Genomic DNA, 11,663 nt, shown 5'->3' with positions numbered 1-11,663 from the left:
GTTAAAAGAAAGTTTGAAAATTTTGGGTTTTTTTTCAAAACAAAGCAAAAATTGATAGTTTTACTTAACCACTGAAAAATAATTGTTTAGAATTTATTCAAGCCAATCTGGCCAGGGTTACTGTTTGAAAAATACTTGAAATGTTTGAAATTTTTCCTCACTAGTAGAATCAGCATCATTGGTTAACATGAGTCTGCAAAACTACTTAAGTCAATTTGTAGCTCTCTTCTATGTAAGATTACCACTGAAGTCATAGAAATAATCCTACTAGATATGCCAGTGATCCTCCTCTTCTGCTGTTTCCATGAGTACTTGTAAAAAAAGAACTTTTTCAAAGGAGGTTATAAGAAGCCCTGAAGTAACAAATTCTACAGCGGTCTACTCATATGGGAATTTACTTTTTAATTACAGAGAATATTTATTTTTACATTGAATTTTCAGACTTGATTTCAGTTATTCTACGTTTCTTCATCTTCACCAATATAGCAAGACACATTACTGAAAACAGATATGTTGAGAACAGAACACTTAATTTTACTTAAACTTTTATAAGATATCCACATTAACTTTGCTAAGTAAAGCCCTTCCAAAATACAGATCATAGAATCATCTAGGTTGGAAAAGACTTTCAAGATCAAGTCCAACCATCAACCTGACCCACTAAGTCTCATAACTAAGCCATGTCCCTATGTGCCATATCCATGCACCTCTTAAGTACCTCCAGGGATGATGACTTAACCACCCCCCTAAGCAGCCTGTTCCAATGCCTAACCACCCTCTCAAAAAATAAATTCTTTCGAATATCCAATTTAAACCTCCTTGTGCACAACCTGAGATCATTCCCTCACATTTGCAGATCCCTCTGCAAAGCCCTCCTGCCCTCAACCAGATCAACAGTGCCACCCAACTTGGTATTGTCTGCAAGCTTAGTGAGGGTCACTTGTTCCCCTCATGCAGATCACTGATACACATTAAAAACAACTGGCACCAAGACTGAGCTGTAGGGAATGCCACTGGTGACCAGCAAGCAATTGGCATGAACTCTGGACACTTTCAGTTCAGCCATCCAACCAGCTCTTCACCTAGCAAAATGTACACGGGAACCAGATCTGGGGACCAGGACTGGTTCTTTTTAACCCAGGGTCCTTTTCAACATTTTCAATGCTAAAGAAATGGTTGATTGCTCTGTTCCAGGCAGAAAAACTCATGTTCCTATTAACATAAAGAGCTTACTGTCTTGCTTCTGTCCTAAAGATGAGTTTTCGATTCAAACGTGCCCCCTTCAAGATGAACAACTACCTTTACTTTGTGGGGCTCATATTCTGCATCAGAGATTTGTAACTTCAAACTTCATAATGTCTCCTCTTGATAAACGGATGAGGTTGCAGATGTATAAAAGGGCAATACAACCTCCAAAATACATTGCATTGACACAAAACTATTTTAACGTATTCCTGCCAGTGCATAAACTCCTTTGCAAACCACCACAGATTAGACATAAGGACTAAAAAGTGTGGAAGGCATTGTTTAACATTTTTCTGCATACTTCCAACTTTGTGAGCCAGTCAAGCTGAGATGACAGCTTGAGATCCCAGCTGTGGCTTAGGATATGCTGTGCACCATAGAACTTGCTCCCCAAAGGACGCCTTGTTTAGGAATTGCATACTCTGTGGCCACCTGACTATAAAGTTCATTCAAAATATTCATAGTGTTATGTGTTAAATCACACTGCCTTAATCCAGACCTTTTTCAGCCACTGTTATTGACTAGAAAATATTTAATTTGACAATTTATGGGATCTGGGACAGATAAATTGCAATTTATATTCACAAAAACAGGTACTCCATATTGATCTGACAATGAAATTACATTATCTAAATAGCTGGATTCCCATCCAGCTTGCATCTTCAAGTGAAATAAGTTTAGAAGTTCATTTTCTAGCTTATGTAAAAAAGCAGATAAAAAAGCAGAGGGGAAGTCAGTCTTCCCCTCTCTTCCCCCTCCCCCCAACTTCAGTTTGCAGTATACACTGATAGTACAGTAGGAAAAGACTTCTGACTGTGATCCAAATTTTGCTGCCCACCTAGTGAGTTGTCTTCAAGCACATCAAAATCTGACTTCTATTGTTGTCTTATGCTGGACTTCATGTGCGGAGTAATATATTTGTCTACTTTTCTCCTAAATGTTTACTTCACAAAACATTACTCAAAAGGAGAACACCTGAAGGCACGGTTTCTTTAGATCACTTTACATTTGAAACTGCATTTAGTATTTTAAAATACTAAGTCTATTCACTCAGAAATACTGTGAGGTAATATATTGTACATCAAGTTATAGCTCATAAGATGCCAAATATTCAAAAGCTATATGCAGGTAAGATCTCTTAAAATATCTGCCAAGAGAGCAGTTCTGTGGTTTCATCTGTGGAAGTACGTGGTCCCTTAGAAATGAGACAGAGACAGTTTCTTTGCATGAATCAAAATCATTGCAGCAGAAGTTGGTAAAATAACTTATCCTATCTTAAAATAAACTAACATCTTGGTATTATGCATGCACATTATATTTTAAAACAGTTTAGGGCAAGCAGTGTCAGCATAAAATTGAAACGTACAGCAAAGTACTGGAACGACATGTTCATTCTTTGCATTCATTCCTTTTTATTATATAAGAGGTCTGTACATTGAGTTCAGTTGAGGACAAATGGAATGGCAGACATTACTTCATAGTTAAATGGGACTGCTTCACTTTTGTTGAACAGGAAAACATACAACTGGAGTTCACATAATACAATTAGTTTGCGATTCCGCAATGTTTGGGAATGAAGCAGCCTTATGATCCCTAATAGTGGGGCAATGCTTACATACCGTACTCACAGAACACTTACAAAGCATAATCCCAATTCTACAATTGGATTTACTCAGGTCACTTTCATATATATGAATTCCCAAAGAACTTTACCAAACCTTTGTTAAAAGTCCACCTAGCAGGTATGAATAGGACACAAAACTGACGCAGAGAGGTAACATTTTTCTTTTTTTAATCTTTTTTTTTTTTTTCCTTGAGTTGTCATTGCGATAATCAGAGAAAACCAGGAAAGGAAAGAGGGGATAAAAGCCAAAAATCGTTACTCAGCATTTATATTACTGATTTTACTTTATGGGTTCCGTTTCGTTTATTTTACTGGACTCTGATGTCACTTATGATGCATCTCTTGAAATTATCTGCACTTAAGTCAACAGTTTTAGTCTTACTATCAGGGGAAAACTAGTACCCAATTGCAAACTGAGTATCCAGTTGCAAAATCTGTTTAGACCCACATTCTAAAACAGGCATCTTTACTCTAAGAGATGATTTCAAAAGGCACGTCACCACTTCAATAGTGACAAATTTGCAGCTGCAAATGCAACTGGTCTTTTAGCATTTCCATAATCAGGATATGAATTGCAAAGCCTACGCCTTCTATCCATCTAAACTTGATTCATTCTCAGTCAAATTCTAAACCCTATTCCAAACTTAATTTAGACTGAAATATTCTCATTTCTATTAAAATAGAAACAACTTACAACTTTCCTGCTAATATGAGCAAAATCTAAACATTTTTAGATTTTTATATTAAAACATTTTATATTAAAACATTAAAACATTTTTTAGATTTTTATATTAAATATACATTTAAGGACCACGGTATCCTTCATTTCTTCCTAAGATGAGTCTTTACTGTTCAAGCAGAAAGGAGGTGCAATAAACAATGAACCAGAGAGACCAGGTCCTTTATTGCCATTAGAACAAAAAAGGCTGTTTGTGGCAAGTTTTACATTTCCACTGATGCACTGCTATCATCAGAAATTTCTCTTATATACATTATATATACAATTATTTATATACATGTAAATATTTATATAATTATTAATAATTTAAAATATTAATTTTATATATAATAATGTATATAATTATTATTTATAATTTATATACAATAAAGATGTTTTATTGAAACTTAAAAATATTAAGCACTCACTCAGAAGGATCAACTTTAATTTCATCAGAAATACTACTCATTTCATCAGAAATATTACTTGTTCATCTCAGTAAATGCAGGTTCTAAACACAATGGAAAAGGAAGGTTTTAAAACTAAATCTTAGTACTGATAAGATGCATAACTGCTGAAATTTTGCAAGTTCTTAATAGTCCCACATGGTCAATTGAGAATGAGATGGACTCAGCACTGTCTATGAAAATCTGCATGCACTCCCATGCACACAAGTGCATAGACAAGACTCTTAAGATAAAGCTGAAAACAGTGTTTTAGGAAATCTTATGACAACCATGGAGCTACAATATAATAACATAAGTCAACTAAGTTTGTATGAACAGTTGTATCTAATTAGGTCAGCGAAGTAAAGTTAAAGCTTGCACAAGCATGATGAAGGTTTGGAATTTGTTGAACTAATTTAATTTAATAAGGCAATAAATGAAGTACCATAGCAAAAGTTTACTAAAAAAGCAGTCTTCAGATAAGTGAAAATACAATTAAAATACAATCACAATGTCATAAGCTACAGACTGAAGAGATAGTCTATCAATACTAGCAACAGAGAGATCAGAAAAATCCTAAATCAATAAGATTTTCCTCTTCATAAGAAAGGCTTAATCACTGCAATAAAGAACATTTTTTTCTGTGGAGGAGTCTGAAAGAGCTGGCTGTGTTCCCAAATTCAGGAAATGGCAAACTTTAGTAAAACAATGGACAAACCAACTGTTATTGTGATTCATCTTTACAAGCAGTAACAACGCAAAAGGTATTAATTTACAGCATACTTACACTAAATGCCACTCCCATCACTGTTTTAACAGTTGTCATCATAAGAATAGTAAAACCAGAACCTCATTAAACTGAAAGAAGTGAAGCTGTTAATGCACACCTCAATAAGGAGTTGTATTCCAGAATCAAACACCCTTAGGCTTTGAATTAAAGTTACCCACATTTGTTGTCTCTTAGGACATAGTCCAATAAAACCGTTTACTCAGCCTCTATTGGAAGCAAGCAGTAGTTGTAATAACGTAGAATAACTAACACCCAACTTACTACCTTTGGGAGGAACTCTAGGAGGAAAACTTGTTTTGAGTCCATATCGCCACATTTTTTTCATTTATCTTCCTAAAATTTAGGAGAGAGTTTTTAAATTTCTACCAAGAAAATGTCTGCACAAGTAAATGCATTCTAAAGACTGCATATATACCTGCATATGTATACAGGACTCCCCTCATATAATTAGTACGAGGGTTTACAAAATCTTATGAAAAAATAGACAACTTTACACATATACTTATAAAAATATACAATTTAAATAATTTAAATAATAAATATGGATTGTTCCATAATTAAAAGCACCTCATTCAGAGCACTGTCCCATTGATCAGAGAAGCAACTAGAAGCTCCCCACCTAGCTTTTGCTAATTTAGAGCTTCACTGGTCTCAATGCTCTATAGTTCTGTCTACTCTGATGATCTTTCCCAAGTACCAATTTTATCTCTCCGGACCTGGAAAGTTCTCCAGAAACAGTTTGTCAAAATAAATACAATCCTTCAATAAATTTTCCCTTTCTTAAAAAATAAAATAAATAAATAAATAAATAAGTTGAAGGACTCCTAGCTCTCCTAGCTAGCTCTAATACCATTTTTGTTAGATGCCATCCCCCATATCTATGCCATTTCATTGTAACCATACAGGGAAAATACACTCTACCTGCTCAAAAGCTGAGCATAAGAACCCCAACCACATGGAAATCACTAATCTAAAATCCAGAGCCACCATAGTGACTCCCTGTTGCTATCAACACACAAGTTTGCATGTTTATCTTCTGATAGCCCATAAACTTGTGCCCTTGCACATTTCTCTACACGCAAAAGGGAAATATGCACACATCTGTGCTTTGACCCCAGCAGAGCCCCTGTACACAGTTTAAGTACTGTATGATCAGCTTGAATGTTCAGGTGTCTTCAAGCAACCCATGATCAATCTTACACTTTTGTAAGGGTTAATAAAGATGATAATGACTATGATAAAAAGATTGGTGGAGTGCTTATTATGAGTCTTCTCCACCCACATTGACCTGTAGATCTGAGCTTTTCTAAAGGGTGCTTCATAAGAGAAAGGTTAAGCCTGACTAAACACATCAGGGTCAAAAGTCAACATTTTGGAATGAAGACTTCAGATGAAAACAGCAAAGGGAAACAGTCAGGTTCTTTTATTGCTTTCTCTGCCACCACACCTTTGCATTAATCACTTTTTCCAATAACCTGGTTGGATCCTGCAACATAACAGCACTCAAAACATTGTTCAAACATCTAAGAAATCATTATACTCTACTACCAAGATTTACCTTTCAAATCCAACTAGACATACAAGAGTAAAATCTAATCACGGTTAACTTCTCACATAGAATTACCATTTCCTGTTACAGAGTGATAGCATTCCACCCCCAAGATCACCACATTTCTGTGATTCTAGTACTCAGCTACTGTCAGCAAGATGTGGACAAAAAGAAGAAGGAAGAAGGAAATGCCACACCAAAATCATTAGGTTAAACAATACACAACACTACATCAATACTTGGTGTCAGTGGATTCATCTCAGTGACTTATATCTGGGTGGTGAGGCCCTGGCACAGGCTGCCCAGAGAAGCTGTGGATGCCCCATCCCTGGAGGTGCTCAAGGCCAGGCTCATGGGGCTTTGGGCAGCCTGGTCTGGTGGGAGGTGTCCCTGCCCATGACTGGGGGTTGGAACCAGGTGATCCTTAAGGTCCCTTCCGACCCAAACCATTCTATGATTTCTTGAACTCATAGCTACACAAAACAGTCTCCATTCCTATTTAGGACTGCTCCTCATAAAGCATAGTTTGTTCAAGCCTCCAATATTTTTTTCTGCCACAAGTTCCTATTTATTTTTTTTACTACATAGTCAGAAAAAAGATGGGCATTATCATACTAAATACTATTCTAGATTTATATAGTGTCATATCAAAAATAGACAGGCTAAAATAGTCAGTAACCTAGCTACACAAACATACCTAAATAAACATAATAAATAAATGACCTATTCTGTGGGACCTGGGTGGCAAGTCTGGCCAAGTATATTCCTGTTAGATTAGGAAGATTGCCTAAATGGCAGCCTATCCTTCCATTTTGATGCACCTGTTAATAATACAGCGCAACCACCGACTTATTATAAACCAGGCTTCTAGCATACAGAAAGAAACACGTGGTTTTGAGGTAATCCCATTACCAATTTTTTGACTCACACCATTGCTGGAGACTATACTCCAATGTGGAAGTAACTGAACAGAACATGTGCCAATCTTTTGGGAACCTAATTCCAGTCTGATCTCCTCTGTACCTTAAACTAGGGCTTTGGAGCAGCTGATCTTTGGTACAGCCTTGCTGCAGCTGTGGGAGTGGTAACACAGGTAACCAAAGGTAGACTTCCAAAACAGTTCAGGTATTTGCTCAACTTTGAGTCAGTGAAGTCCTATTCTCACAAGAGAATCAACTCTCCAAAAAAACTAGGTATATTTTACCCTATTGTATTCAGGAAACTGAAAGGGGGTCAATGTAGAGTCTACTTATAATACTACAAGCTTCATGGAAACTCACTATTAATTCTAAATGTTGGCTGGTAAAGCAAAATTTCACTGCAATCACTATAAGGCACAACTTTACTGTTGAACAAGTCTAGTAGTTTATACAGTCTCCCCAAATGATTACTTACTGCAGGAATAGTCTCCTACCAGAATTAACTCAAAATTTGAATAATAAGAGAGTTATAACAACGAATTAATAACAAAGGAGGAGAAAATACTAAAGATCTAATCATAAAATGTATTGTTTACGGGAAGAATATTTATGAACACTAGGACATTTATTAAACAGTAGGACATCCTACTAACAATGCCCTACAGGCTAAAGGGCTTAAACCCAGGTTTAAGATTAAATAAACTCACAGAGAATGTAAAACACACAATGATCTTAATTCATACTTACATGTTTCATGAAGCCTGGCAAAATTCTTAGGGTTTCAGATCATCTCTATTAAAGACAGAAGAATTTTTCATCTGTTAAAAAAAAAAAAAAAAAAAAAAAAAAAAAGTCCTCTTTAGGTACTTTTAGGGAAGTATCATCAATCTGGTTTTATCATAGAAGTTCAACAAAATATGCTACATAGTTGTGTAAAATACTACATTTTATGTTTTGCTAAAAGAAGCTCAATTTTAAGCAAATCCAAACCAATGACAATCCACTTTTCCTGAGCCCATGAAATACACACAAAAGCGTACAGTACTCTTAACATATGAAAGCAAACGTGCTTGTGGGTCGCTCCTCCCAGGCATCAAAGCAACACTAGCTCTACTTTTTCATAAAAGTCATGATTATCAAGCTGGATTGGCAGACAGTATAATTGCATATAGCTCATGCAATTTGTTTGACGAGAACAACCTAAGGAAGATATTTGTTGGCAGCTGTAGCAGTGCTGTAGATTCACCTGAAAAGAGGGGAGCCCTGTGGATTGGGAATGCAACCCTGTGGTGAGCATGTTTGCCTTTTCTCTTTAAAGTTCATTTTACAGCAAATGCAGGTGAAGACCTGCCTCTAAGGGAAAAGACACTGGGGCATACTGAAAAAACTGCTTTTTGCAGAAGCATGATTGAGAAGCCTGTTCCGTTTTTGAAAGTTAGTTCTTTCTGCTCAGTGTGTACCAGAAGAGAGTGTGTATTCAATTTGGCAAGCTTTTGCCACTTAAAAGTATTTTAAGATTAATGCTAGCATCTTTGTAACTGCTAAATCATTAGAAATATGACATTTTCTTTTTGCAGGGAAGTTAGCCTGGCACTGCTCTCATTTGCTTCCTCATAGCTAACCACAGAGCAGCACGAAATCTCAGAGCATTCCCTTCTGTTGTATCACCTCAAATGAGAAATAAACCAATGAACACTTCTCTTCTCCTTCATATATACATTCAAACACGTGTAAGAATTTTTTCTGGTTTTTGGAAAGATGCTAATCTGTATGGCTGCAGGGTTAACCTCACCAGCCTCAACGCTATTGTAAGCTCTGCTGACACGATGACTGGGCCTAGAGCTGCAGGCAGCCTTTCACTGGGCTACAATGCAGCTGAATGAGGATTTACTGTTCCAAAAAGCCACACAATGCAGCACTGGAGGGATGCTCTCTAAATACACTGTTCACTCCTGAACTTTTGGATTTTTGTGCTGGCTTAACTGCTGTATAGCAAAGAAATGTTATAACCCTGGCAGAACAAATGATCGTCCAAAATGATAACTAAAGGCACGAGTTTCCTTCATATAATTGATTTGATGTGCTATTTGTGGACATGAGAAAAAAAAAATAATAAGTGTATGTTTCTCTCCTGACTAAATGTTAAGTAGAGAACTGAAAGTTCCATCAAATATTTCATTTTTATTAACCATAATAAACCAAGAGTGGAAAAAAAGTTACATAAAACTTGCCAGAACATAGTTATTGAACGCTGCCGTTTCTAATCTGGGCAATAAATGTAGGTCAAGGGAACTGGAAAATCTAATTACTCTGTAAATTTTTAAACCTGTTTCTTTCTTCTCAAGGAAAAGAAAATCGTTCCCTTGCATTTAAGCAGACTTCACTTAAAGTGTAACTACAGTGAGGCGGAGAGTTATTTTTGTCTGAACGTAGAGGCTTTTGAACTTCCTTTAACAGCGTCTCTGCATCTTGCATGGCTTTCTCAGCTGTGGTTCACACTTGTACTCAAGGTATCATCAGTTATTTCACAATTACCATTGCTATCGTGGAAATTCCAGGGACACTCTTCACATAAAAGAGCCACCTCTGAACAGAACTGACCTTTGGTACACCACTGCAGCAGTTCCTTTAGGTAATATCCTATACAATCATAACTTGATACCTAGTATTCATAGACTGCATAAGCTAAACATGAGGCAATGCATCATTGCAGAACTACTCCTAATATGAATGTGATAGCATTGTAAATGTTAATTATTTACTGATGATTTAACTGTTTCCATAAACTGCTGTTGCTGACTGCTGTGTCTAGATAGCAGTCTAAGACTTACAAGAGGATCAAAGAATTAAAAAAAAAATACATACAAAAACTTGAAGATTCAAGCCTTTTGCAGAGTCCAAAACTGGGGTCCATTGAAGAATCACAAGGCCAAAGAAAAACTACAGTTTCAGGCATTTAATTCCTAGCCTAATTAATCTCAACCTTTCTAAAACAAGTTGTTGCTGTTGTTTTGTTCATAAAAAACCTCTCAAAACAATCCCTCAAGGTCTAAAAACTAAAACAACCTACTGCTTCACTTCTTAGATTCATCTGTCATTATTTTCTTTGTCTGTATTCACAAAGGGTTGTTTTCCTTTTTTTTTTTTTTTTTTTTCCCCCTAACCTCTGATGTAAAATAAAAGCCTCGTTACATGTAGGTAAAAGTTAAGGCTTCTAGAAAAACAACGAGAGCCCCAGCAAACTTACAGATCATTGGAGCTGTTACTGTTTGATGATACCTGGATGAGAAAAGGTAACTATGGACAGCCTACGTTTCTTATTGACTGGCCCATCTTGCAGAGCTCTCTCTTCCAGCTCTTACCTCTGTGATACGTGACGAAGAACCACAGAGTTTCACAACGGAGAGAGGATTTGTATGTTGTGTTCTGATTTGGCAGTCAAATGTTTTGTTTGTTTTTTGGGGGTGGGTGGGGTGAGTTGTACAAAAGTGGAAAATTTGGCCTGAGCTCATGTGATCTTTGGACACTGCTCTCGTTATGTATAAATCCTAGTTTTGAACTTCCTCCAATCGCGTTGGGAGGTAAAACCTCCCAAACAAAAAAAAAAAGGTAATTCAAGAACCATAGCAAAGGCTTAAAACGTGTTTGTCGTAAAAGGTAAACCCTGAAACAGCAGCTCAAAGAACATCCCAAAGTAAACGAGTTGTATGACAAGGGTCTTTTTTGAAAAGCAGACCAATGGCAAGATTCTTTTTTTTAAACTACACGTGTTACTTTAATACACGTTTATGTTGATTGTACAGATGTAGGCTGTGAGGTGAAATCTAAGAAATATTGGTACAGAGACTATTAATTTGTAGCCCTTGAGTGTAATTACACCATACCAGACTGTTTTCTGCATCATAGACAAGTTCATGAATACAAGCATCAAAAACATGTTTTTTTAATCTATTCTTCAGCATTCTCTAATGTTTCAGACCTCAAACTTTTAACTTTTGAACTAACAATTTCAGATACTGATAGGATATTTTTCCTTACCTTACGTATAGATGTATGGATGTATGTATGTGTGTATACGTGTATATTCTGGTTAGAGAACCATTCAATAACTGCTAAGACTGTATGTAGCCTAAGGTCTGACTGATGACACATGGCAATAAATGAGACTCGGATTTGACTGAATGAGAAGGAAAAGAGCTAATCTGCCAGACCTTTTGCCAGGTGCCTTCTAGAATAAAATGCATTTATAGAAGTAAAATAATGGGTAAAAGCAAACTAAAATTGGAGTTTCTTAATCTTTGTGTGTTTGAGCTTACAGCTTACAACTTTAATACAAAAATTCGATAAAATTGTGTTTTCCCATTTTTATCT

The sequence above is a fragment of the Aythya fuligula genome, chromosome 1 (genome assembly GCF_009819795.1).
Source record: "Aythya fuligula isolate bAytFul2 chromosome 1, bAytFul2.pri, whole genome shotgun sequence".
NCBI lineage: Eukaryota > Metazoa > Chordata > Aves > Anseriformes > Anatidae > Aythya > Aythya fuligula.
This window is presented reverse-complemented; position numbering follows the sequence as displayed.